The sequence below is a fragment of the Anser anser genome (assembly GCF_964211835.1).
Source record: "Anser anser genome assembly, chromosome: 4".
Taxonomy (NCBI): domain Eukaryota; kingdom Metazoa; phylum Chordata; class Aves; order Anseriformes; family Anatidae; genus Anser; species Anser anser.
The window spans coordinates 10,861,621-10,887,773 of NC_139724.1; the positions used below are offsets into that span (position 1 = coordinate 10,861,621).

Here is a 26,153-nt window from a genome sequence, read left to right on the forward strand (position 1 = left end):
ATAAGATTAGTATAGAGAAGGGCATATAGAGGGCATCTTTTGTTTGGCATATTCAGCCATATTTTTCTCTTTCAAGAAGCACACAAGAGGAACAAATACTTTGGAAGGCTTTGTGTGGGTTTTCCACACATGGGTACATTTGCACCTCAGGAAAGAACAGCAATGAACATTAAAAATTAAATGTTTTAATGAAGTAAAATATTTCTGCGACTGCAGTGTCACATTTCATTACTGAATTTCCAATTTTATTCCTATCTTAGAGTATAATATAAGAACTGAGAAATTATTCATCAAAAATTTGGCATCCATTTCTCTCTTGACTCTCAAGGCCAACATTTGAAACTTATACTGACTATCATTATTCTCTCTCCTGAAAACACCAACAACAGGTCCGGACTCTTAACCTCACTCTCAATTGTTTAGCAGACATTTTACTACCTCTTTGAAAATTTGTAGCATAATAACATTTAAAAAAGTCCAATTATCATAATTTGCCTCAGGATAAACTGTGGGAAAAACTGAAGTTCAAAATACACAAGCTGGTTAAGTCAAAAATTGTCCAAATATTATGAAAAGGAAAATTAACTAAGTGAATTAATATATCTCCTTAAAAAAGCAGAATATCTAAAGAGATAGACATTACTGTAAATCCCCAAAAAGCATTTGTGTGAAGATTATTATAAAATATGCTACTCATTCTTTTATTACTCAATAAAGAAACAGACATGGCATAACAATTAACATTATTGCTGACTTTGAACTGCTTTTACTCTTCAAACTGTATTTGAAATAACGGGGTTCCAAGAATCTCTTACCCAAGAAGTTAAAATAAATGTTACTTCTGTGTAACGGATCTTGAATCCTTTTCTTAGCTGACTACATTTTATTGAGGAAGGTCTTGAGCAACTTTCCAGAAGCTCCCATACTGTACCATCTCTAACACAATGACTTCTCTCTCCCTTAGGTAAGTTTCCTCTTTTGTATCCTTCATTTTTAAATATTCTTATTTTATATTACCTTTTAAGTCTGGAGTTTTCTTGTGTATTTTCCACTTCCTTAATTTTCTTTTTTTTGAGACTTTCTTCATAGTGTTGATACTCTAAAGGATGTCACAAGGACATCACTCAGCACTGCGAAGTGCTGCTCTTTACAACGTTGTGCTCTATATATCAGGAAGGCTCCTACCTTTCTAACAATACAACTCTCCTTTGTGAAGAATTCTACTAAGAACATGTGCTCAGTGTTTTGGTACATTTGATGCGGCACTACCTCATCTGCTCAACTCAGTCTGGAGTAAGGGTTTGCAAGACCGAGCCCAGAGAGTGCATGTATGTGACTTAGGGGAACAACTGGCCTGCGTTTGATTTTTCGTGTGTTCATTATTGCCATCTGATGAGTTCGATACAGGCCATGAATGAAAAACATACTTTGAAATTAGAGAAAATAGAGCATAAGCAACAGAAAACTTCCATTCTTTGAACCACTCAATGTTTTATATATTTTGATAAAAATGCTGTTTGATGATGTTACCTGGGGAGTTGAAGGATAGAAATTTGACAGAAGATTTCTGATCATATTGATCATATCAGCCTGCTTCATCTGCTGTTGGCTTGCACTTTTCTCACTGGAACTTCCACAGTGTTTCAGGGAGACATGTTTCTTAATTTCAGGTGAATTCAGGACACACCTTCCATAATATTATTATTTTTTTTTGGCAGCGGTGACTGGATTAGCCTCCCCCAATACTTCTCCAACCTTATAAACAATTTTTTCTTTTTACCACACTAGAGCATGCTTTCTGCATCTCAGGGATATAAACCTTACACAAAAGCCCAAAGTAATCATGCTGCATGGCAGATCTCTTGTCCCTTAGAAATTATGCAAATTTCTCTTGTAAGTGAGCATACATCCTAGTTTAAGGCATGCCAGTCCTATGGGACATCACCACAAAGTAAATCCATTGAACTCTGCCTGTTCTTTCTTTTACCAAACACTTGGAAAAAGAGTGACCTACTCTGACAATGGAAGGATAGTATATTGGTCATTTCTTGGGAAAGTGTTTACAGGAATAATGATGGTTACTGCAGCCAACTATACCTTATATACTACTATATAAAAACCTCAAACTGCTTTGCTGAGCTGAGCAATCAAATTGAGGGAAAACAGAGGGTGTGGTGGGTGGTGGTGGTGGTGACAGACAATTTATACAATGCTGATAAAAAAGAAGAATTTAAATCTTCCTAAAAGACTGTTAAAAGTCTTCTCCAAAGACTCTTTAAGCTGTCAGGAAAAGACCTTCAACATGAGTTTTGGCTTCTACAGTTGTCCCTAAAAGAAAGGAAAAAAGTTGCTGCAAGATAAGTAATTGTACAGAGTACATAAAGGAAAGTTCTACAACACAGAGAAATATATTCATGTTTGAGAAAACTATATTTGTACCAACGTCTGTCTGAGGCCACAACCTTTTTTTAGCTACACACACTTATTTCTGTCTTTGTTTCTATATTCACACCAGCTATAGTTAAGTATTTACTGCAATTTCATACATTGTGGATAACATGACAATGATTCACTTTTAAAGTTATTGGAAGTCTTACTGTTAAAAAGTGTGCTTTCTATAATCACTTGTAACTATTAGCAATAATTGACATTATGCTGATTTGAAGATGTACGTCTGACAGTTTGAAAGGAAGACATGAATTAAAATATGAAAAAAAATACAGATGTGGAAAGAGTTTTTTTTATTATCATTTTAAATTTAAGACAGACATTTTAATGATATTTTCAATAATGGCTTCAAAAGAAAAAAAAATCAGCAAAACAAGTAATTTATCTAGTTCGCAATCACATTTTTCTTTATTTTAAAGACAATTGAATGCTTTGTACATTTTGGTGCATGAAGATTGTTCCTAAACATACTAATCATCAATTTAGCTTATTGTTTAATTATTCTTCTCCATTCTTATTACTCAGAAGTAAGCTTTGGACATTTTGGCCATAATTTGGCCAATTATGGACAAAGTTGTTTCTTAAGCTGTATGCATGAAGATATTTTTTTATATAATATAGCATGATTATTTTTGTTTGTTTTCTTCAAATGAATAAATATGCTTATTCATTATCTGCAAACTAATATTGCACATAGAAAATTTCAAAAAGAAATTGTTGATAAACAAGAACTAATACGTGATTATAATCACTCTATTTCTAAAGAAAAAGTTTGCTGAAAATCAAAAAAAATAAAAGTATATTAATTCCATCCTAAACAGTAAGTATAAATATAAAGTGCAGAAACCAAATCTATTTAATAATGCCAAGTGAGATGTCTGTAAAATTAACTCTGAACTGCTAGGTTTTTCCTGAGCCTTTTGACAACACTTTTCTCTGAACATATAAAATATTATTTATTTGTCAAAGAAAAACAGAAAAATGAATAAATTTATTCTAGGATCTTCCAAATTCTGATGCTTTACTCAATCTTGAACACTTACTAAAACTAATGTTACAACTACAATACTACAGTCCTTATTAAAAGGTATCAGAATGTGATTTTTAAATATTTTTAGTCCAGATGTCATCTTAAATGCATATACTTCTGTTTATTCCTACCAATATTTGTCAACTAATGTTCAAGAAATGATTCCCTTTGGCTAGGGCTTCCTTAGAGTGTTATTTTCCAAGCCAGATGTGAGACACAAACAAGTGTTCAGTTTTGCCTTCCAGCTGCATATAAATTCCTACTGAGTCAGATTTTTGTTATATCAATGAGGCAGGTAGGTTTTAAATACAAAGAGTAGTCCAGATGAACAATTTCCTTTTGTGGAAAGTTAGACTAATTGCAACTCAGCAAAATTATTCTGCCTACAACAAAGGTAGGTCTATTTAAGCTGACAGGGAGATACTGTCTGCAGAACTATTACTTTAGAATAATATAAAATATACATGCCAAATTCATTCATTGTAAATGATGACTCACTGCCATCTGATAATTCTTCTGACCTATCATTTATGTAGTATCTTTTTTAACTCACAGCAATCTCTTAAAGGCTTGCTGAGCAATGGCCTATACACAAAGACACTTAATCTTAAACATATGTTGAATTTCAATGTGTGTCACTTCTTTGGTGCAAACCAAGCTGAAAATGTTATTCACAAATGCAATGCACCACTTTCACCGTACACCTGGAGAGAACTGGACAACACCTACTTCCCATGCACCTACTTCTTCATGTTCTCGAAGAACGTGAAGAACATCTGACTTTTGAATTCCCACTCTGTTCAGGTGTATTAATTTCCCAGTTAAGAATTGCAATTATCATACAATGACAAGAACTGTCTGGAAGATATTCAGTATTATATTCCAGAAAGCCAGAATATGGAGATGCATTACACAGCTAACAACAAAGAAGAAGAGAGAGTCTGATTTATCAGAGGACTTAGATATCTTTGATAAGGGAAGAGCAGAGAAATGAGGACAGAAAATAACCCATATGGATGGTGGCTGAATATGCTTCAGACGGCAAGTTAGTTACTGGGATAGATTGTTGGCCTTATTCTCAGCAGAAAGAACAACTGGACTACGAAATGACCATGCTAATAAAAAAAATATATTAAAAGGTTGAAATGATAGTAGTGTAAAATTTAAATTATCCAGAGAAATAGAGCCTAGATTGCATCTATTTGAAGTAATAAGACCAGAGGGCACAATATGCTAGACTATCTAGAATGTGACTAAATTCAACATATACATCAAATTGCAAGTGAACAGAAAGAAAGTGACAGAATAGGTGTGACTACAGTCAGAGAAGAATTTCTCAGCAGCACAATTTTGATTAAAAAAGAAGTTAACTTAGGAATAAGATATGTACTGACAAGGCTGGGTGCAGTTAAAACCATACATTTGCCCCCACAAAAGTAAACAGAACAAGGCAGAGAAGTAAGAATAAGTGAAAAGGAAGGAATTGAGAATGATCAATTGAACTTACAGATAGTATTGACATTGATTATAGGAGCTGGAAAGTAAATAATACATTGCTGCAATGCCACAGTTCTGTGACATTTGGCTGCAAAGGCAGATTGACAAAAGGATTGAGAAAAAGTCTTACTGGAATGTATAAATATCAGTGAAGGAGGCTGAGTGAAATATACACAAACATAAATTAAATTAGAATCTCAGCATGGATAAGGAGGAATAGAAACAGTCAATGACATAAAAATAGCACAGAAAATAAAGATGAACTGCTGGCAAATCTTTTAAATACATGAGGTATGAGCAGCTTGATAAAGAAAAAATTGGACCGTTAAGGGACACGAGTGATATCATGGTGAGAGATGAAGTCAAGTTGCTGAGAGGTTGCATGATTTCTGAAAGCCAAAAGTCATGCCTCAGAGAGAGATTTTTCTGATACAGAAGTACTTTATTTACTAGTTTGATTACCGTAATGTAAAAGAACACTAGAAACTTGGGCAAGACTACAGGTACAGAGTAAATATTTAATAAGCTGGAATCAATTAAATAGTTCAGTGTGCTGATAACCATGATCAGAAAGATACCCTCAAGCAATTAGAAGGGTGCAGGTCTAGAAATTCATGAGGGAAATAGGTAAACCTTTGGAAGATGGTTTTGCCATTCATGGGACATTGAACAAGTTCTAGGAGATGGCCAGTATGTCCCCATAGGTAAGAAAAACTGCAACAAGATCAAAGAATGATTCTGTCCTCAATTGGCATACACACTGCTAAGAGAAATGAATTATATACAACACTCAGTGAAGTCAGGGCCAGTCAGTCCAGATTCACAAAAAGAGGATCGCACCTGTCAGACATGCTTGAGTTCCTTCAAGCACATTACTGAACTGGAAGGAAAAATTGTGAACTAATGGGTACAATTTGTATGAAATGAAAATCAGGCTCCCACTGTAAAACTCATGTCTGCAGTGAGGTACGATTGCTCACGTTAGAGTGTCACAAGCAGAAAAGAATTATTAAAATGAATTAAGTCCTACTTACAATAGAAGTCTTAGCAAAAAGAAGTTATTAGAAATGGAGAAAGATAATAGGTGGACCTACCTGTGCCACACAGTTCATATGTGGGTCTGTGTTTTTATTGTTAAATATGAGTGACCTGGGAGATGACACAATTTCCAAATACCATGGAGCAAAGCAAATAATTTCAAGAAGCAGATGCAGTATCTTCATCAGCTAGAAGGGGTTACAAGGTGAACTGAAAATCTCTCTAAAACTGTGTTAATATGCAGATGATAAGTCTCACAAGAAAATTTGCAGTGAATTGAAAATTATAACTGGACTACTGTAAGAAAAAAAGAAAGAAAGCGACTTATGTAGGAACAGCAAAAGCCACACTCAAAACAAAACATGGGTAATATTGCTAAGGAGATGATTTTCTTCCTGCCAATTACAACAGAGAAAACACCTACAGATACATACCCCTCAAACCCTTAGAATTATTCCCAGCTCATGCAAGTGCTACTGAGAGAATTCGGTCCTTTCTATGAAGCTCTTATGGAACAGTTAACTGAAAAGTTGTGCTGAGGCTGCCTTGTTTTAACATATCCAAGCTGATTTTAAATTATTTAGAATAAGCATTAGTAGTTACTGAGCCACTATTTTCCTTAATCACAAGGAAACCTGTTCCCATTGATTAATATTATCATTACAAACATGGCCATTGAAGTTATGTTCATATTTTAGAGACATGAACAGCCAAGGGTTATTAAGACTCCTAAGACTATTTTTCAAATCTGGTCCACAAGTTCTAAATCACATTATGATTCAAATTAATTTCAACCATTGCAAATTTTTCAGTGCTTTATAGACTAGAGAGGAAAAAAAAGAGAGAGAGAAAGCTGTGGATCAATTTTTAAAAAACAGAGTGAAGCTTCAGATACTATATTAAAAGAATCACTTATTTTAAGGTTCCCAAATGTATTTAAGAATCATTCCCTGGCAGCCTGGAATCCCATATGATCAAATAAACCACATCTTTTATTTCTGTATTACTGTGTCCAAAGCACTTTTGAGAAGGGTTGTTATCTCAGGCTAACTGACAAGAATATTATTCAGGGTTTTCCTTCTCATTACATCTTTACAGGGTTTTCCTTTTCATTACATCTGGTTATAATTTTTGTAACATTAGTCATTAGAAAATCAAATGCAGACCCATCAAAATAAACTGCTTTTAGGAAAATATATTTATTACTTAATTTTTAAGCCTAAAAAGTATAAATAAATAAACTTCCTTTTCCTGATAATGTAATTTTTTTTCTGATAATGTAATTCTGATCATTTAAACCATCATCTTTTTTTGATTGCTGTAAAAGATGTTTGTGTAACTCTACAATAACGATCCTAGTGTAACACCAATGTGAAATAACATTTTTTTTCTTTATGATTAAGCATATTCAGAAGTTTTGTTCTGTAGAAAATTTAATCTTATTCTTCCAGTCTGGAATGGAAAGTAAAGTTTTCTGCATTTGATATTCCAGGTCATTCATACCTGTGAACTTTGCTGCACACTAGCAAAACTCTACATCACTGGCTTTCATTAAACTAAGATTACATTGAATTATCCAAAGTACATTTTCATGTAGGCATGCTGGAAAACATTCAATCTTAAGAGTAAAATGAATGCTAAAATGCTTCTACTGAAAATATGCGGTATGATTAATAGATCAGGAACATGCTTGTGTTCTCTACTACATGTGGTGTTTCCCTTCTTTTTTCTTTTAGGCAACTTGAGTGTATCAACAGATACGCACCTGGGAAGGAACAACCACATGTATCAGTACAGGCTGGGGGACGACCTGCTGGAGAGGAGCTCTGAGGAGAAGGACCTGGGGGTCCTGGTGGACATCAGGTTGACCATGAGCCAGCAGTGCGCCCTCATGGCCAAGAGGGCCAATGGGATCCTGGCGTGTGTTAAAAGGAGTGTGGCCAGCAGGTCAAGGGAGGTGATCCTCCCCTTCTACTCTGCCCTGGTCAGGCCTTACCTGGAGTACTGTGTCCAGTTCTGGGCTCCCCGGTACAAAAAAGACAGGGATCTCCTGGAAAGAGTCCAGCAGAGGGCCACAAAGATGATACGGGGCCCGGAGCATCTTCCCTATGAAGCAAGACTGAGAGACCTGGGTCTGTTCAGTCTGGAGAAAAGAAGACTGGGAGGGGATCTCATCAATGTTTATAAATACCTGAGGTGTGGGAGACAGAGGGATTTGGCCAACCTCTTTTCAGTAGTTTGTGGGGATAGGACAAGGGGTAATGGCCACAAGATAGAGCACAGGAAGTTCTGCACCAACATGTGAAAGAACTTCTTCACAGTGAGGGTAACGGAGCATTGGAACAGGCTGCCCAGGGAGGTTGTGGAGTCTCCTTCTCTGGAGATATTCAAGGCCCGTCTGGATGCCTACCTGGGCAGCCTGCTCTAAGGAACCTGCTTTGGCAGGGGAGTTGGACCCGATGATCTTTTGAGGTCCCTTCCAACCCCTTCAATTCTGTGATTCTGTGATTCTGTGATTCTGTGATTCTGTGAGTGTATCAACAAATACGGCAATTACCAGCTTCTTCATCTTTTCTGTATGAACACTGCAACACCTCATTTCATCGCTGTTTACAGTTACAATAATTGAATATAATAAGACTTCGTATATCATTCCTATATAGTTCTGAACATACTACTCAAAATATATATATTTTTTTCAGGAATATCATCAGCTTTAGAGCAAGTAAAGCTAACATTCCTTTAAAGAGGTAAACAGCTTGGATATATACTGTTCATCACTCCTCATCTGTACAAGCCTAGGGAGAAGTATCATTTTGCAGATTATCACCCAGTTAGCACAAGGAAGGAGAAAGTGTAATGTATCACAAATTATAAAATATAATTAAAGCTTGTAAAGAAGAAACATCATTAAAATTATGCCAGCCTTCTGTAAAAAAAAAATAAATAAATAAAAAGGAAAGAGAAAAAAGTTCCCATCAATTACAATGAGACAGAGGATAGAGAATGGCAAGTAACAAACTTTATCTTTAGATGCTGCGATTAGTTTCACCCATAAAACTGTCAGTACACCATGGCACATATAAATTCCACAAATATGATTTGGATGACTTTGCAATGACTGCAGTCATGAATAATGTGAACACTATGTATCCTGGGGCCGCATAAGAAAATTGAAGCCTAAGGTCACAAGTTATAACTGCAGAGCAAGTACTGAATATGGTATTTGCATAAGTGCTAAAAAGAGTAGACTGACTTTGAGCCAGTGGTGAACAGACTGAAACGAATACAGAGAAGAATCCCTGTAATAGGTAAAAATCTCTTTTTTGGCACAAAATAGTTTATGCGAGCCATCACATACATTATTGTTACATTATTGTATGTATTATATTACACATAATCTCCTCCTATAGCAGCTGAAATCTCTGTGCTTTTAAATTTGAAGCAGATGACTACCAAACTAGAAGAAATGTATAGAAGGATGTTATGTAAGGATGAGTGCATATAGTCAAGCTTCTTTTCTTCCAGGAGGGAGGTGATCTAACACAACAGAATAATTTCTTTTGAACTCGCTATGAAAAAATATTGTGAAGATTTACAAATAACAAATAACTACAAAAAGAAAGAAAAAAAAAACAGGAAAATGAAACACTCAAATATGTTAAAGCATTTCTGAGAGGAAATGCTTCAAATAATTCTTTTAAATGTTGTACCGCAAAAACTGTCAAAATCTTGTCACCCTTCACTTTGATTTCATTTTTTCTACCTAGTTAAACTTTTGTTAGGAAGCCTTAACTTTTCTAATTTGCCACAATAATTTCAAAACACGTGAAAAATTTAGCCACACACTCTGGTAAACCGAGCATAAATTGCACGGAAGTTTTTGAACACTGTATATTTATCTTCAAGGAAGCCTTATTTATGTGAGAAACTTCAACCATGATGGCCCCTATCAGAGACAATACTCATCTTTCAACCTTGGAAAACAACAAAAAAAGTTGTTTAAATTTAAAACCAAACAAAACAACCCCACATATCAGTTCCGAAGAAGATAACATTCAGGCACTTCTTTTGTTCAGCATGAAGTATTTGTTCCAAGAATAGCAGACTGTCAAGTAGCTCCAATTCAAGACAAAACAGATTTGAATCTCTGTATTAAAAAGAACATTAACTCCCATATCTGAGCAAGGGCTCTAACCACTGAGCTATACAATTTTCTGAGATAAGTTTAATCATTTTCTCCTGTTGGCGTTTCTTCTTTTTAAACAAACAAAATACCACCATCATTTCTAACAACAAAAATACAACACAACATGCATATGTGCTGGAATAAGGACTGAAATACAGGCATTGTTTTCCCAAGTGATAACTGCCACTTATATACCATCTTTTTCCTTCTTCCATGAGAAACAAACAAAACAAAACAAAACAAATAACAACCAACCAAACGAAGCAATCGTATTTGAAACTACAAAAAAGAATCAACAGCAAAGCCTGAAACCATTGCACCCCATAATACTTTATGTCTCTATGGATAGGAGCTTATTTTAAATTTCATCAATCAAGAAAAAAAAAAAATCAGTCTAGATGCTCTTTGCCTATGTTATACATTGGCTAAACTGCGTAATGTTCTCCTGCTTTCTGGCACTGTGGCCCTACATTTCTATTGCTCTGTTTTCGCATATATATAAAAAATCCTGTTTTAAATAAGATTAAGATTTGTTTTTAATTTAAATAATTTCAGGGGTTTATTTCATGAAAAAAGGGAAAATATTAATTTTCATTGGATTAAAAAAAAAGAAAAAGAAAAAGCTTTCTCGCAGAAGAAGAAAAAAGAGTACACTCTAGGCAACAAGGGCAAATGAGAAGGCAGCAAAAAAATTTCTGGAGTGATTATAAGGACATGTTTTTACAGCATAAAAATCCATACTACCACAGAGGTGTATCAGACAATACAAGTGCCCACAGAAAATAAGTATACAGACATATGAGATTTTAAATAGTTTTTCAGAGTAAGGAAAAATTTAGCAAAATTACAAAATCCAGTCCTTATTTTTAAAGCAGTGAATAATTTAGTATTTCACTTCCATGTGATTATTATCAAGTCCCAAAACAGTTTAAATTGAACCCAAGTTGTGATACACAGTGGACTCTTCTGTTCCCAATTTTTCTCTCCCAAAAACTCTAAATGATTTTCAGAAAATCTTCTATTTATTTATTTTCAATGAGGAGTATGACAGTGCTCATAGATGCTCCTTTAGAAGACTTTTCTAACTCAGGGATCTGAAGGGAGGTAACTAAAATTCTCTAAGCTGGGATATCTAAAGATAATATAATCACTGATAACATAATTCTCCAGATAACATAATCACTAGATAATAATCACTGCTAGAGCTGCCTGCCACATAGTTATTCTGAGAAAGACCTGTCAACATAGGGCAATCTGTAGCACTCCTGTACCCTACACATCTTAATCTTCCCCAGGGAAACGTGGCAACACATCCCATCAGTACTACATACCTTCAGCCTTCTGCATACCTCCACAGCCCAGAGATGAGGTGCTGAAGAAGATACCAGTGTGGTGAAGATGTAACACTACACATTTTCAAATGCAGTGCATACAGAGTATTGCTGTATGGTGTCATAGTTCTCGTCTCACAATTTTTCTAAATTTCAGTAAATTCTATAAAATTTTTGAATCTCTCCATACTGGCATCCTTTTATCTCCTCTGACCTGAGGAATGATGCTAGTGCAACAAATCATTTGCCCAGCAAACACTGTTTTTGCTGTATCAAGATATATGGCCGCCAAAAGCTTTGCTCTTCTACAACCAGGGTGAGTATGGTATGCCAGTAAGATGAGTTACATAAATTAGGGCTAGATACATTACAAAACCACTCCAAGAGAAGACCTGAGTTAATTTGGGATAACTTCATCAGCATAGGTGATTTCAAATCTTTTCTCTGTCCCTCTCTCTCCCCACCCCTCCCCTTTTTAGTCTACCTATAGGTTGACATTAAGATCTTTTTACTAAATAAATAATAGAAATAAATGAAACAAAACAAAAGGGATGTACATAAAGAAGGACTGGTGGGAGATGTAGTGGTAGGGTGTTGTCTTGGGCCGAGCGACCATGAAATGGTAGAGTTCTCTATTCTTGGTGATATCAGGAGGCAGGTCAGGAAAACTGCTACCTTGGACTTCCAGAGGGCAAACTTGGAACTGTTCAGGACACTGGTAGGGAGGGTCCCTTGGGAGTCAGTCTTGAAGGGCAGGAAGGTCCAGGAAGGCTGGACGCTCCTCAAGAAGGAAGTCTGAAAGGTGCAGGAGCAGGCTGTCCCTGTGTGCTCTAAGATGAGCTGACATGGAAGAAGACTAGCATGGCTGAACAGGGAAATTTTGCTGAGTCTCCAGGAGAAAAAGAGAGTTTATGTCAGGTGGACGAAGGGACAAGCAACTCAAGGAGAGTGCAAGGAAGCTGCAAGCATATGCAGAGAAAAAAATCAGGAAGGCCAAAGCCAAACACAAGCTCAACTTGGCCACTATGGTAAAGGATAACAAAAAATGTTTTTACAAATATATTAATATATTAATATATTGCTTCTACCTAAATAAATTATAAACAACATAGTATGTACTAAGCCTTCATTAGAAAGGGTAAAGAAGTCTTCCTGTGAGGAGCACAGTTTGAGGCCAAACAAGCTGGATTTGTAAATGAAATAAGATGCATGGTGATGAACTGTGAGCTTTGGGTGACTCTGTATGGAGCAGGCTGTCCCCATGTGCTGTAAGATGAACCGGCTGGGAAGAAGACCGTCCTGGCTGAACAAAGAACTTTTGCTGAGTATCCAGGAGAAAAACAGTGTTTATGTCCAATGGAAGCAGTGACCAGCAACTTTGGGAGAGTACAAGGAAGTTGCCAGCATATGCAGGGAGAAAAATCAGAAAGGCCAAAGCCAAACACAAGCTCAACCTGGCCACTATGGTAAAGGGAAAAAAAAATGTTTTTACAAATATATTAACAGCAAGAGGAGGGCCAAGGAAAATCTCCATCCTTTACTGGACACACGGGGGAACATGACTACTGAGAATAAGGAAAAGGCTGAGTTTCGTAATGACTTCTTTACATCTGTCTTTACTAGCCAGACCAGTCACCCTTGGACTACTCAGCCTTCTGACCTGGACGTCTGAGACATGCTGCTCCACCTGGACTGTCACAAGTCCATGGAGCCAGATGGGATTCACCTGAGGGTGCTGAGGAAGCTGACAGATGTGATTGCTGAGCCACTTTCCATCATCTATCAGCAGTCATGGTCACCCAGGGAGGTCCCAGATGACTGGAGACTTGCTAATGTGATGCCCATCTGTAAGAAGGGTCCTCAGGAGAACCCGGGGAACTACAGGCCTGTCAGCCTGACCTCGGTGCCAGGAACAGTGATGGAACAGATTGTCTTGAACGCAATCATGCAGCATATTTGGGACAACCTGGTGATCAGGCCCAGTCACCGTGGGCTCATGAAAGACAAGTCCTGCCCGACCAACCTCATCTCCTTCTATGACAGGGTGACCCACCTGGTAGATGAGGAAAAGGCTGCTGACATAGTCTACCTAGACTTCTGCAAGGCCTTTGACACAGTCTCCAATAGAATTCTCCTGGAGAAGCTGTAAGCCCATGGCTTAGACACATACTCTTTGCTGGGTTAAAAACTGGCTGGATGGCTGGGCCCGGAGAGTGGTGGTGAATGGGGCGAAATCCAGCTGGTGACCGGTCACAAGTGGTGTTCCCCAGGAGTTGGTGTTGGGGCCCATCCTCTGTAATATCTTTATTGATGATTTGGATGAGGGAATTGAGTGCACCTCAGTAAGTTTGCAGAAGACATCAAGCTGGGGGTAAGTGTCAATCTGATGGAGGGTAGGAAGGCCCTGCAGAGGGACCTGGACAGGATGGGTCGATGGGCAGAGGCCAATGGGATGAGGTTCAACATGGCTAAGTGCCGGGGCCTGCACTTTGGCCACAACAACCGCATGAAGCGCTACAAGCTTGGGAGAGAGCAACTGGAAAGCTGTGCAGAGGAAAAGGATCTTGGGGTGCTAATTGATGCTCACCTGACCATGAGCCGGCAGTGTGCCCAGGTGGCCAAGAAGGCCAGCGGCATCCTGGCTTGCATCAGGAATAGTGCAGCCAGCAGGACCAGGGAGGTGATCGTCCCCCTGTACTCAGCTCTGGTGAGGCCGCACCTCGAGTACTGTCTTCAGCTTTTGGCCCCTCACTACAAGAAGGACATCGAGGCCCTGGAACATGTCCACAGAAGGGCTACGAAGCTGGTGAAGGGCCTGGAACACAAGTCCTATGGGGAGCAGCTGAGAGAACTGGGGTTGTTTAGTCTGGAGAAGAGGAGGCTCAGGGGAGACCTTATTGCACTCTACAACTACTTGAAAGGAAGGTGTGGTGAGCTGGGGGTTGGCCTCTTCTCACAGGTAACTAGTGATAGAACTAGAAGTGGCTAATAGATAGGACTCAAGTTGTGGCAAGAGAGGTTTAGGTTGGAAATGAGGAGACATTTCTTCTCAGAAAGATTAGTTCGGCATTGGAACAGGTTGCCCAGGGAGTTGGTGGATTCCCTGTCCCTGGGGGTGTTTAAGGAAAGGTTAGACATGGCACTTAGGGACATGGTTTAGTGGGTGACACTGGTAGTAGGGTGATGGTTGGACCAGATGATTTTGTTGGTCTTTTCCAACTCTAATGATTCTATGATTCTATGTGTCTGAGGACAACAAGCATAGTGGAGTACCACAGCAGTTATAACTGCTATCATCATTTAAAAAGGCAGCTCTCTAAGTCAGGGAGCTGTTGTAAGTAATTAAACTTGAAAATTAAAAAGTTTCTTCAATTACTGTTAACTCTTAAATATGTTTTAACATTGAGTACAAAATATAGAAGTTTGCAAGTAACAAAAGTAATCAAAAGCTTATCAGTGTAACTGAAATTAACTCTCTCCTTTTTACCAAAGTGTACTCAGCATATTCCAGTGTTCCCTACAACAGCAGCCCTTCATCATGTTAAATGTACTTTTATAATGCTCTTGTCATGGCAGTATCCATCCATATTTACATTTTGTTTCAGTAAAAATCTGCTCTCCTGGAAAAAAATAGAAGGCATCCCTTTACTCTCTGTGGTGCTTTATAACAGTTATGTTTTAAGTAGTTTAGTCAAGGACAGGAGAGAAGTTCTTACTACATGAAGATATCTGCAAGAGCTAATAAAACCTGGAAGTAGCAAACATAATCTTAAATTCAATACTAACTTACCAGTACAGGGATGGTGTCATATGAAGCTCCTTCGCTTCAACAGAAGGAGATCACAATATTCATCATCTGACAGAGCCTTGTTTCTTCACGCTCTTATGTGGTCTTCATGGCACTGAGAGATGAGTGGCTAACATATGTTGCACAATTGTGCTTGTCAAAGGATAAATTTTGGCTCAAGTATTAATGTATTTGGTTTTGTATTAAACAACAACAACAACAACAAAAAGCTAGAGAAACAGTATCTTCTTATGGAGCTGTAAACTGAGAATCATAGATTCATAGAAAAGCTAGGGTTGGAAGGGACCTTGAAGACTATCTAGTTCCAATCCCCCTGCCGTAGACAGGGATGCCACCCACTACATCAGATTGCCCAGGGCCTTATCCAACCTGGTCTTAAACACCTCCAGGGATGGGGCATCCACAACTTCTCTGGGCAACCTGTTCTAGTGCCTCACCACCCTCTGAAGAATGAATAGTCCCAGCCCACATCTATGGAAAGAAAAAAGGAGCTTTCCAATTAGAAGAGAGAACTTCCCTAATGTGTACCTGTTTTTCTAATATTAAATCCGAGCATTTCAGTGACAACATGCACAGATAGACCTCCAAACACATCCACAAAGGACACCAGTATTCATCTTTTTACCATTTGATAATACATGCACTTCAACTATGGCAGGTGGAATGCCTGATGCATGATTTCATACATAGTTCAAAGCCTTGTTGTGCTTCTATGCACCCTTCTATTCATGGAATGACAGAATGGATTGGGTTGGAAATGACCTTAAAGACCATCTAATTCCAACCCCCCTGCCATAAGCAGGGATGCCACACACTAGATTGGGTTGCCCAGGGCCTCATCCAACCTGGCTTTGAATAATTCCAGGGATGGGACATCCACAAATCCATGGGCAACCTGTTCCAGTGCCTCAGCATCCTCCTAACCTCTAAATCTCTTCTCTTTTAGTTTAAAACCATTCCCACTTGTCCTATCATTATCTGACTGAGAAAAAGTTGCTCTCCATCTTTTTTATAAGCCCCCTTTAAGTACTGAATACTGAAATGAGGTCACCCCGGAGCCTTCTCTTCTTAAGGCTGAGCAGCCACAGCTCTCTCAGCCTTTCTTCATAGGAGAGGTGCTTCAGACCTCTCATCAACTTTGTGACCCTATTCACAGTATAAAAATAAAATGGTAGAGAAGACCATCCCATTAAGGATACAAATAACAATTATGCAGCTACTGATCACATCTTTGAGCTGAGAACATCTTATAGTCCAATGTCTAGTAAATAATAATGTTTTCCTGCTATCATTTTTAATTCAAGTAATTCTCAAAAGCTGAAATGATTTTCTAGCAGAGTTCTGCCTACCTAAAAGACTTTTCTTTAAAATGCAAGTTTCCATGAGGCACCCTGAAAGTGTTTTTTACCCAAACAATGCTATAAACTAAATCTTCATTTTATTGCTGTGCTGGTACAGCTTTGTAGTTGGGCACAGCTAAAAAATTGAGGACAACACTTGGTTGTAGTCATTTTACCCATCTCCAAGGTAATGAAGGCACCTTTAACAAGAAGCCCTAGTTATGACAGAAGGTTTTTCCTGTTTTTTTTTTTCTTCCTTTAAAAATTGTGAGATAAACTCTGCATTCAGAAATACTTAAATTCACTGTCACACAGTATGATGAATCTCGTTTTGACTGTTTTCAGTATAACCGTATCAGCATTTGGCAATGAACAATACTACATTTGGTGGAGGACTGCTAAAGGCCTAGCATCAAGGAAGTTCTAAAACACCCCAACATTAAATGGCAGTTTTACAGCAACAGATCAATTTTTTTTTTCTTATTTTATTTTTTATTTTTTTTAGCTTCAAAAATACATTCATATCAATTATTGTCAAAGTTTTTCACATTCCACTAGATTTGATGTGCCTATAAAAATGTGTTTTGGCAAATCATTGATTTGTTTATTTTCTCTTTGCATTTTTCTGGACTTTTTTCAATCAGAAAAAATTCCATTTGTTTGTCCATGTTATCACCTATGCTGGTAACACGGAAATCTTATTCCAATTTTGTGAGTCTGACACTTTTTACTAATGGTAATTGACCTAAACAAAGGAAAAGGCAGTGGGTTATTGTACCTGTTACAGATACTAATAATGTACGTCATATTCTCATAACCTCATATATCCCCTTCTTTAAGAAGAAAGACTTAAAAATAAAACTTAGGTCAAATACTTCATTTGCATCTATTGGCTTTGCATTATGTAGTAACAAGAACAACAGGAAGCACTAAATGAAATGAAATGTGTTAAAGTTTAAATGGGTTTGTCACTCTTTCTGTTTTTTTTTTTTTGTTTTGGTTTGGTTTGGTTTTTTTTTGGAAGACAACAAGAAGATCACCTAAGGGGTTGGTCAGGCTGGGTTTTTGCTGGCTTTATTACCCAGCAGATGGAACAGCAAATGTGTGACATACGGAGAAAGTTATCTTCTATGCCAGTTTGTTAAACAGATTGTCTTCATCATCTGACCACTGTTAGAAAGGCAATTGAAAACCACAGGCTTCTTGCTTCTCCATAATGAATGTTAAAAATGCAAATATGGAGACATTTCTCACCCTTCAAATTGACTGTCAAATCCATACACACAGTGAAAACTCTACATAACCTTAGGTAGGCCAGTATCACCAACAATCCCCATCCTGAAACTCCTCCATGGGATCTGGTGAAAATTTACATGCTAAGAACTGGTCTTCAGTACTCTTCACATACATATACAGTGGAAAAAAGAAAGAAAGAAAGAAAAAAAAGAAAAAGAAAAAAAAGAGAGAGATCCTGGTCCTTATACAAGATTTCTGTGTTGGGAAGTCAGTGAAAGCATTTCCAATGCATTATATGTGCTGATAATCACTTAGGGTACCACACTGAGGGTTTCTGTGCATGAAATGTGCTGCACTAAAACCAGCATTCTTATTATTCTATTATTGTTTGTAATATACCTATGCATTCTCATACATGCATATATTGTCTTTCAGTGTGTGCAGTCAGTGTGATCATATGCAATAAATGTTAACAAAGCAATATAAAAGTGATCAAATATTTTGATGCACTATATCTATACACGGTCTCATTTGCAATGTATTAAAAACAGTATTGCAGTATATTTTGATTAGAAAATAGGAGAAGGGAATTCTGGAACTATTTTCCAAGCAGTGCAGCAAGGCAAGAAAATTATTTTTTTTAAGCGAGAACTTGAAAAACTTATAGGACAAACTTTAAGAAAAGACCAAGAATTCCACAATATAAGTAAAGAAAAAAAATAGTAATATGAGCTCACAGTTGTCTGAAGTGTTGACAACTCTGAAGGACAGTGAACAGTCATGAAGTGAACAGTCATGAAGGCAGTGTTGGAACTTTATGGCCTTCACTAGCCTTTTTCAGGGCACAGCATTCAGTAATGCATATATTCATTTTCCATCCTGTGTACCTATGCAATGCAATTATGGTCGTGCTGTTGCTGAAATATATTTATATTCATTGAAAAAAGGAAGGAAGGAAGGAAGAAGGAAGGAAGGAAGGAAGGAAGGAAGGAAGGAAGGAAGGAAGGAAGGAAGGAAGGAAATAGAAACCATTTTCCTCATTAAGCAAATTTTGTCTCTAAAGCTTCCTATTCCCATTAATCCAAGCTCAAGGAACTGACAGCAGCAAGTCCTGTGAGGTAAAAATGCACATGTATGCTCCAAAAGGTACTTGGAAATATCAGTGTGAAAGAGACGAAACATTCTTGTGAGTCTACAGAAATCTCTCAACGCGTATTTTGCTTAGCATGTGAACAGTTGTGATAAATTTTAAATCAAGAGCGTAACACTTCCTCTCCCTCGGGGAATCTCAAAGGATAGCATGGCTTCAAACACTAGCAAAGTGAGCTACACACAGCTAACAGTCACTTAGATCACAGATGAACATAATGCTGGCTTCAGTGTCAGATGTATTTTACTGAGAAATGTACCATTTCTTTCTAGCAACATTAAGCTAGGAATGCAAGCAATTAGCAGAGCTACAACTGCTAGAATCGTGCTGTCTTACCATTTACATCAATATAGCCCAACACAGTTACATCCTGTGCCACTGGAAGGCATGCATTAATTTCCACTTCTACCCATTCACTTCAGTCATGCTCCTGGATTATATTACGATTTATTATTGCTTTGGTAGATTATTTAACTGAGTCTAGGCCATGAGAAAAAAAGGGGAAAAAAAAAAAAAAGAAAAAAAGTTTAATTTGCCAGTTTGAAACCTAATGATTTTAAAGATCTTTCCTTTAAGCTGTTTTCTGATTCCTCACAATACTTTGATACAATAAAGTGCTACTACTTTGCCTTTAGAGAAGGGAAAAAAAGACAGAGGGACTTAGTGAGTGTCTCAAGGCGCTATCAGTGGCAAAGAATGAAAAAGAATTAAGGTTAATGAGTATCTTGGAAGCTTTTTTCAAAGAAAAAGCTTTTTTTTTTTTTTAAGAAAATAAAAGAAAAAGAAAAAAAGTATTTTCTTCCTATGATGTTTTCTTGGGAAACTGAAAGCAAGAATTTTTTTGAGAATACTGTGTGCCTTTGCTTTTCAGATGAAATACTTTTTTGTTGTTGATGTTTTAATTAAGTAACACAATTTTCTGCTGTGTAATCAATATGGAGATATTTTCTGCCCAACTATACTTAGATTTGCAGTTCCAGACCCCAGCTTCAGCTTCATATTTGCAAGTTTTAAAGTAGAGATGCTCCAGTAAAATGCACAAACACACCTGCCACCCAAATACCTTCTCTTTCAAATATTGACTGATCATTTGTTTTCACCTATTTCCATGTGTGAGTGGAAACACTATTTCAAAAAAAAACCTGTAAAAGAGCTCAATAAATATAACAGGTGAACAAAAAAGCCTGGTGAAACCAATAACAGACTGCCAGGCTTGATGTGCACACTAAGAGAACCTCCTGTATGCTCTTGGAAATGGCTGCATAGCAATTGGATCTCCTTGAAATAAAGGAAGTCAAAGAAAGACAGATATCCTTCTTAAGAATACAACAGAGAGAAAAACAAATATTATATGTACTGTTAGTTTTGATCCCAACAGCCCAATCTAGAGAAGTATGGAAGAATGGCAACCAAATGCCATTTCTTATTTTGACTTCTTATGTTGAACATTTCTTTTAATTCTTCTCCTCATTTCTTTTAATTCTTCTCCTGTGTTTAAAACCATTATAACTCCACCTCATTCAGATTCAAATCAGAAATCACTAGTGCAGTTAGGACACAGCTTATTTCTCAGGTTTATTTCTACTGAGTTTCTTAGGATTATTTTGCAACATGATATTTACAACATAAATAAAGATATAATCTAAAATATTATCAACTTCATAAAGAATTAATCATTTCCTTCTCTCTTAAGTAGTTTATGTTCATCAACAACAAGAACCAGTGGAGATCCCCAAGATTTGCATGAACAGTTTAAAGCATCTCAAAGACAGAAGAGGAAACCCAAAGGTAGAATGACTGTATTAATCTAGTATCCTAAATAAAGGTAAATTCTTAAAGAAATTTAACATACCTCAAAGCATATCTTTTTCTTTTATTTTTCCGTGTTCATATGTAGAATCAGAAGTACTGCTTTGAGCTCCCTTAATTGATATTGAAAACCCTTTTTGATGGCTAGATTTTCAAAAAAGCCTGATTATCAATGTATCCAAATATCATGCAGTAAATACAAACTGGGCACCAAAATTTCACGGGTTCCTTCAAAAAAATCTGTTAGAAAATTGAAACAGGAAGATTTGGATGATACAACTTACAACTTTTTTTTGTTGTTGGTTTTTTTTTTTTTTTTTTTTTATAATGCTGTTCAGTGACTTGTATAAAAGTGGAGCAGTAGTAGAGCTCACTTGGAACATTAGAAGTTGAGTCAAACAGCGTATGCAGGAAGAAACCAGGTTAATCATCAGGGGGGAAAAAAACTGTTTCTTCTGGTACCCTAATTTAGTAGAGGCACCAGCCGGGAATATTTATTACTTCAAATGCATATTACTTTCTTAGAAGGAAATAAGGACACACTGTGTAACTTAGATGGTAGATAGTGAAATACACCAGGTATTTGCCTCTTACTTTAACTGCAATACCTTTAATTTTAACTGTAAGTTATTGTTTCCATCATAAAAGATGACCTATGCCAATTAACACAGCTGCAAGAAAACCTATTCTTGCTTTAAAGCTAGAAACATATGCTATAACAGAAGGATTTACGTTTATGTTATGATGCTGCAAAGAACCTACCCTTTTTCTAATTAGAATTTGAATCGTCTTTTGCCTCTTTAAAATTACATTCTACGTGATATTTGCCAGTGTATTAACATGTGAAACTAAATAATATATATATAAATCACTCAGTCCACTCATGAACACACAAATTTGGAAACCTGACCTCAATTGTTCATTATGAGACTCATTCAGTATTGTTATAGAGAAAAATAAAAAGCAAGAAAAATAAAATCTCTTGGATTTTGTTTAAATCCCATTGCACCTGCTAATGAATCTTCTGAATTGATATGCTTCTCTCAATACTGTTGATCTGACGTCTGCTCCTGTTGGACTAAGTCGTTGTACCTTTCATCTGATTGTGGGCAGGATTTCACTCCACACCAACCAGTTACACAGATTTGATCCTTAGTGCGTGTATCTGTTTCCTGATAACATTTACCCTTAGCAAGCCCACTAAAGGTGGTAGACAGCAATATATGCTTTTATGTATCTTTCCTTTCTAAGAAGCTTTTTAATATAAAGCAATACACAAATGGTCTAATGGCAGTCCTAATTGGCTCTTGTACTCTGTTATACAGAGATTTCTCATCAATTTATCAGATTCATACCCTTCTTCCCACTTACAAGCTGCCTACTTGTTACAGTAAATCATTGAATAAACCTTAAATTTGCTGTATCTGTTTTGCTGTGTAAAACATACTAGTTTAGAGACAATCTCCTGTTTTAGCAGAATTCTGATGAGTGCTTGAAAATTTGTTGTGGATAAGAGATGATTTACTGACTCAGCTGATGCCTTTACTTGCTTAATAACAATAAAGTCCCATCAAAGATTGGTATGAAGGCCAAAAATAAACTATTGTAATGGGAACAGAAGTAACAGCTTGTTGACAAATACACACCTTAAAATATGTGAGGATATGTGGACCTGCCACTGTAGTCATTTCAGTTTTGAATGAAGCTGCTACCACGAGCTGGTAATTCATGCTGTCCATGGGAACAGTGTTCAGGAATGATACTAATTTTGAAACATGCTGTTCTGTATCACTTACTTCAGAAGTGTTGTTTTTTCCACTGTTCATGATGACACATTATTTACTAAGTGTCATTTCTTAACTACCTCTTTCAAATCTGTTATTTACTCTGGTTACCAACTGCAGTGATAGAAGGTATAACGAAGAGAAAATTCTCATGTGTGAGATACAAGTAAAGGAACCTAAGCACCTGAAACCTAAACAGTCTTTTTTGTCTTCTGATAGTTAACTATTTTAATTTAGATGATTTAAGCGCTTCTTATATTAGCACCTTGTATTAACAATGGGAAAAGTTATTTAAGATGCACTGAAGGACAGACTTTAAAGGTTAACAACTTCTGTGTGCAGTTTTGAGGACATCCTTGACCAAGGTCAAACCAAATAAGTTCTGCATTCCAGAGAAGGAAACAGGGACCGCATCTTTTATTGAGTCTAAATTCAAAAATACCAAATGAAAGCTGGCTACATCTACCTGAATGTGAGCTGTTGGTGACAAAAGACTTCACCTCTTTAATTAAGAAAAGCAACACATTTTGAAGAACAGTGAAATGAAAATGTAATGTAAATTGTTCTAATTTTACTACAGAGATGGTAAGAGAATATATACACACATATATATATATTATGTATTGCCTTCCTCACAGATCAGAAAAACTATTTCAGATTCTTAAATTAGGAAGAAAATAATATGCTCAAAGTTCATTTGCATATGGAAAACAGCTTCTTCCCGTCCGCAGTGACCATGCCACATGCCTCTTAACTACAGTGCTATACGTGTGCTCTGGGGCTAACAGTGTAGAAGATGCAGCACTGAGCACTGCTCTTGGTTTTCTGTGGAAGCATGCTCACTGTTACAGGGATGCCACATTACTGTGTTACAAAAAGGTGCATCTCCTGTAGTAGCTGTGTTTTGCAGTCAGCACAGGTATGGCTATCAACGACCACAATAATGGGTAACACAGCAGAGAGGTAAACTGTATGGGAAAAGCCAGGTTACTCAAAGAACATAAGCATGACTGCATTACTGGAAGTTAAATGTACAAATGTTGTAAACACAAAAAGCTTCAGAGAAAGAGGGGAAAAAAAAAAAAGTGAAACAAGGTGAAAAACAGGAATATAAATGGAATTCATGTACTCACTGAAGAGAATCATCTGACTTGCCATATCCATAATTCACTTTTTTTTTTTGTTTTGTTCCAGGAATATTTCTCACTGACCCATGTTCAGGATGTGCATTAAGGTCAGTAACAATACACAACTCACAAGAAGTGAGGAGATCATTATCATAATATTGTTCCCTGAAAAGCCAGTATTATTTAGAAGATAATCATTTTAAATAACTCTGAACAGAGATTTCATTATACTTCCATTGACGTCATTAAATAAAAAATGGCTAAAAAGATCAATCACACAAAAATATAATAGTAACAGCCAGTATAAAAACCTTGCAAATATATTTTTATTACTATATCAATTTGCTTCCTATGATTTCCTCTATCTCTGGAGGAATAAAGAATGACAATGAATTAACTATTTATAGTTATAAAAATTGCGACTTCCATCTGCTAAAATTTGGAATTGCTGTCCCAACAACTTGCATGCTTGATGAGACGTGAACAGTAGAATACAATTAGGTAATGTAAGTGATGTATAAAAAGCCACTTTGTTCTAAAATATGCTTTAAAAGAAAGCATACTACTATGCCATCCTGACAGTATGTGCTAGGTACACCTAGAAAATCAGAAGAATTAAACATTCTTGAAACATTATCTGGAATATATCTCTTCCACTTTGGAAAGCTCTAGAGGAGTATCTCAGCATAGCCATCCACAAATGAGTGCATAGTCAGGATAAGCAGCAAGCAAGCTTTGATGATGTATAATATTTAGACAATACTAAGTGTCTGAGCAAAATAACTAAGACTATAGCTGTTCCCATTTTTAGCCTACAGTATCTAAGTAGTAATAAAAAATTTTAGACATGCTTACATGACACCTCATAGTGCCATGTTCCCATTTTTTACATACTCCTATTCTTTTTTTATCTAATAGTAATTTAATTATCCACTGCAATACATATGACACACACAGTGTGGAGAAGTGAAGCTCTCAGTGAAAATACAGCCAGTAAACTGAAGCATTCAGCCATGTTCAGGCACATCAAATGCATTTTATTTCTAAATGAGTGCATCTAAATTTGTGAATTAATATACTAAATAAACAAATAAGCTTCACACTTATAGCTTCGTACTTTATCTTACCCTGCATGAGTATTTCCAATTAGAAAAACCCTAAGAAATTAGATCTCCCGGGGCATACTGGGAGACGGTTCTCTGCTAGCATTTCAATTTTAATTGTGGTTTAGCAAAGATTTTTCCTACAACTTTTGTGAGTAATTTTTTTTTACATGGAAGAGGGGGAACATAAACTTATATTTAAATACACCTTGAGGTCTAGCAAATAATTTAGCAACAAAAGTTGGATGGCAGCACTCAGACAAAAACAAACAAAAACAACAACAAACATGGCTTCTCAAAAATCTACGGACATTATAGTCAGCTCGTCATTTGTAACTAGAGGTTTTGTTTATTTAGAAGAATCAAATCCCTTTTCATTTCATTATATATAGAAAAACGAAAACCAACATGATTTTAATTTATACTTTGAGTGCTTTATCAGATTTTCTCTTCAATCAATGTTAAAATTTATTTTTCATGAAGAGCACTTTTAAAAGGGATATTTTCTTTTTCTCTTGAACAACTCAAACTTTACAACATTTGTCTGATAAGCTGGTAACTGAGCAAAACCAGAAATAATTTTATTTAAATTCCAAGAGAATTTCAGCTTCAGAAGAGTCCAAATGATTGCTTCCTTGAAAAAAAAAAAGAATAGGAAGCAAGCCCAGAGGTAATAAGTTCTTAAATAATCTTTTCCACTGTACACGTATATCCCTCACTTATTCAACCACTGCAAAACATCACTCCTAATTAAGGCAAGGTTAGGTAGCATGATGTTGAATATGCCTTATTATTCACTGAGGACAGTGAACCCTTCCATTTGTAATAATTTCAAATGGCTGTGGTTAATCCTCTCATCCACCTTCATAGAAGAATGAAACTTGAACTCAACCTAGACTGATAAATCCCACTAACTGCAAGGACACTGAGGTTCCTAAATGCTTCTGGAATCTGAGAAGAAATTTTTGCTTTCTGGTGTAAGATTAGAAATGATTATCTTGACTGCATTGAGGAATGAACCAGTTTTCACAGCATGCTTAGTAAAACAGTGCTCAGTTTTCCAATGAGGGTAACTCTTCGTACAGAATAAGGTTAAAAAAAAAAGTTTCCCCTGCTGAACCTCCAGTTATTCAGTACATAAACAGCTTTGAGTGACCTAAAGAATGTGAATTAACAACTTACAAGAACAGTTGACATAGGTAATGTGTTTGTTCAGATTTTGTCACCATGAGACACTTAGAAGCACATTTGGATGACTACATG

At 36.5% G+C, this 26,153-nt stretch overlaps 1 protein-coding gene and 1 long non-coding RNA gene across 9 annotated transcripts in view; one reads left to right on the top strand and one right to left on the bottom strand.

Moving 5' to 3' along the window:
• Positions 1-25,542, top strand: LOC310898301. The gene is made up of 2 exons (XR_014583184.1): positions 1-17,626; positions 17,714-25,542. It is a non-coding gene; the product is annotated as an uncharacterized lncRNA (long non-coding RNA).
• CCSER1 (coiled-coil serine rich protein 1) overlaps positions 1-26,153 on the bottom strand; it is a 735,828-nt gene that overhangs the window by 39,620 nt on the left and 670,055 nt on the right. The window lies entirely within an intron of this gene.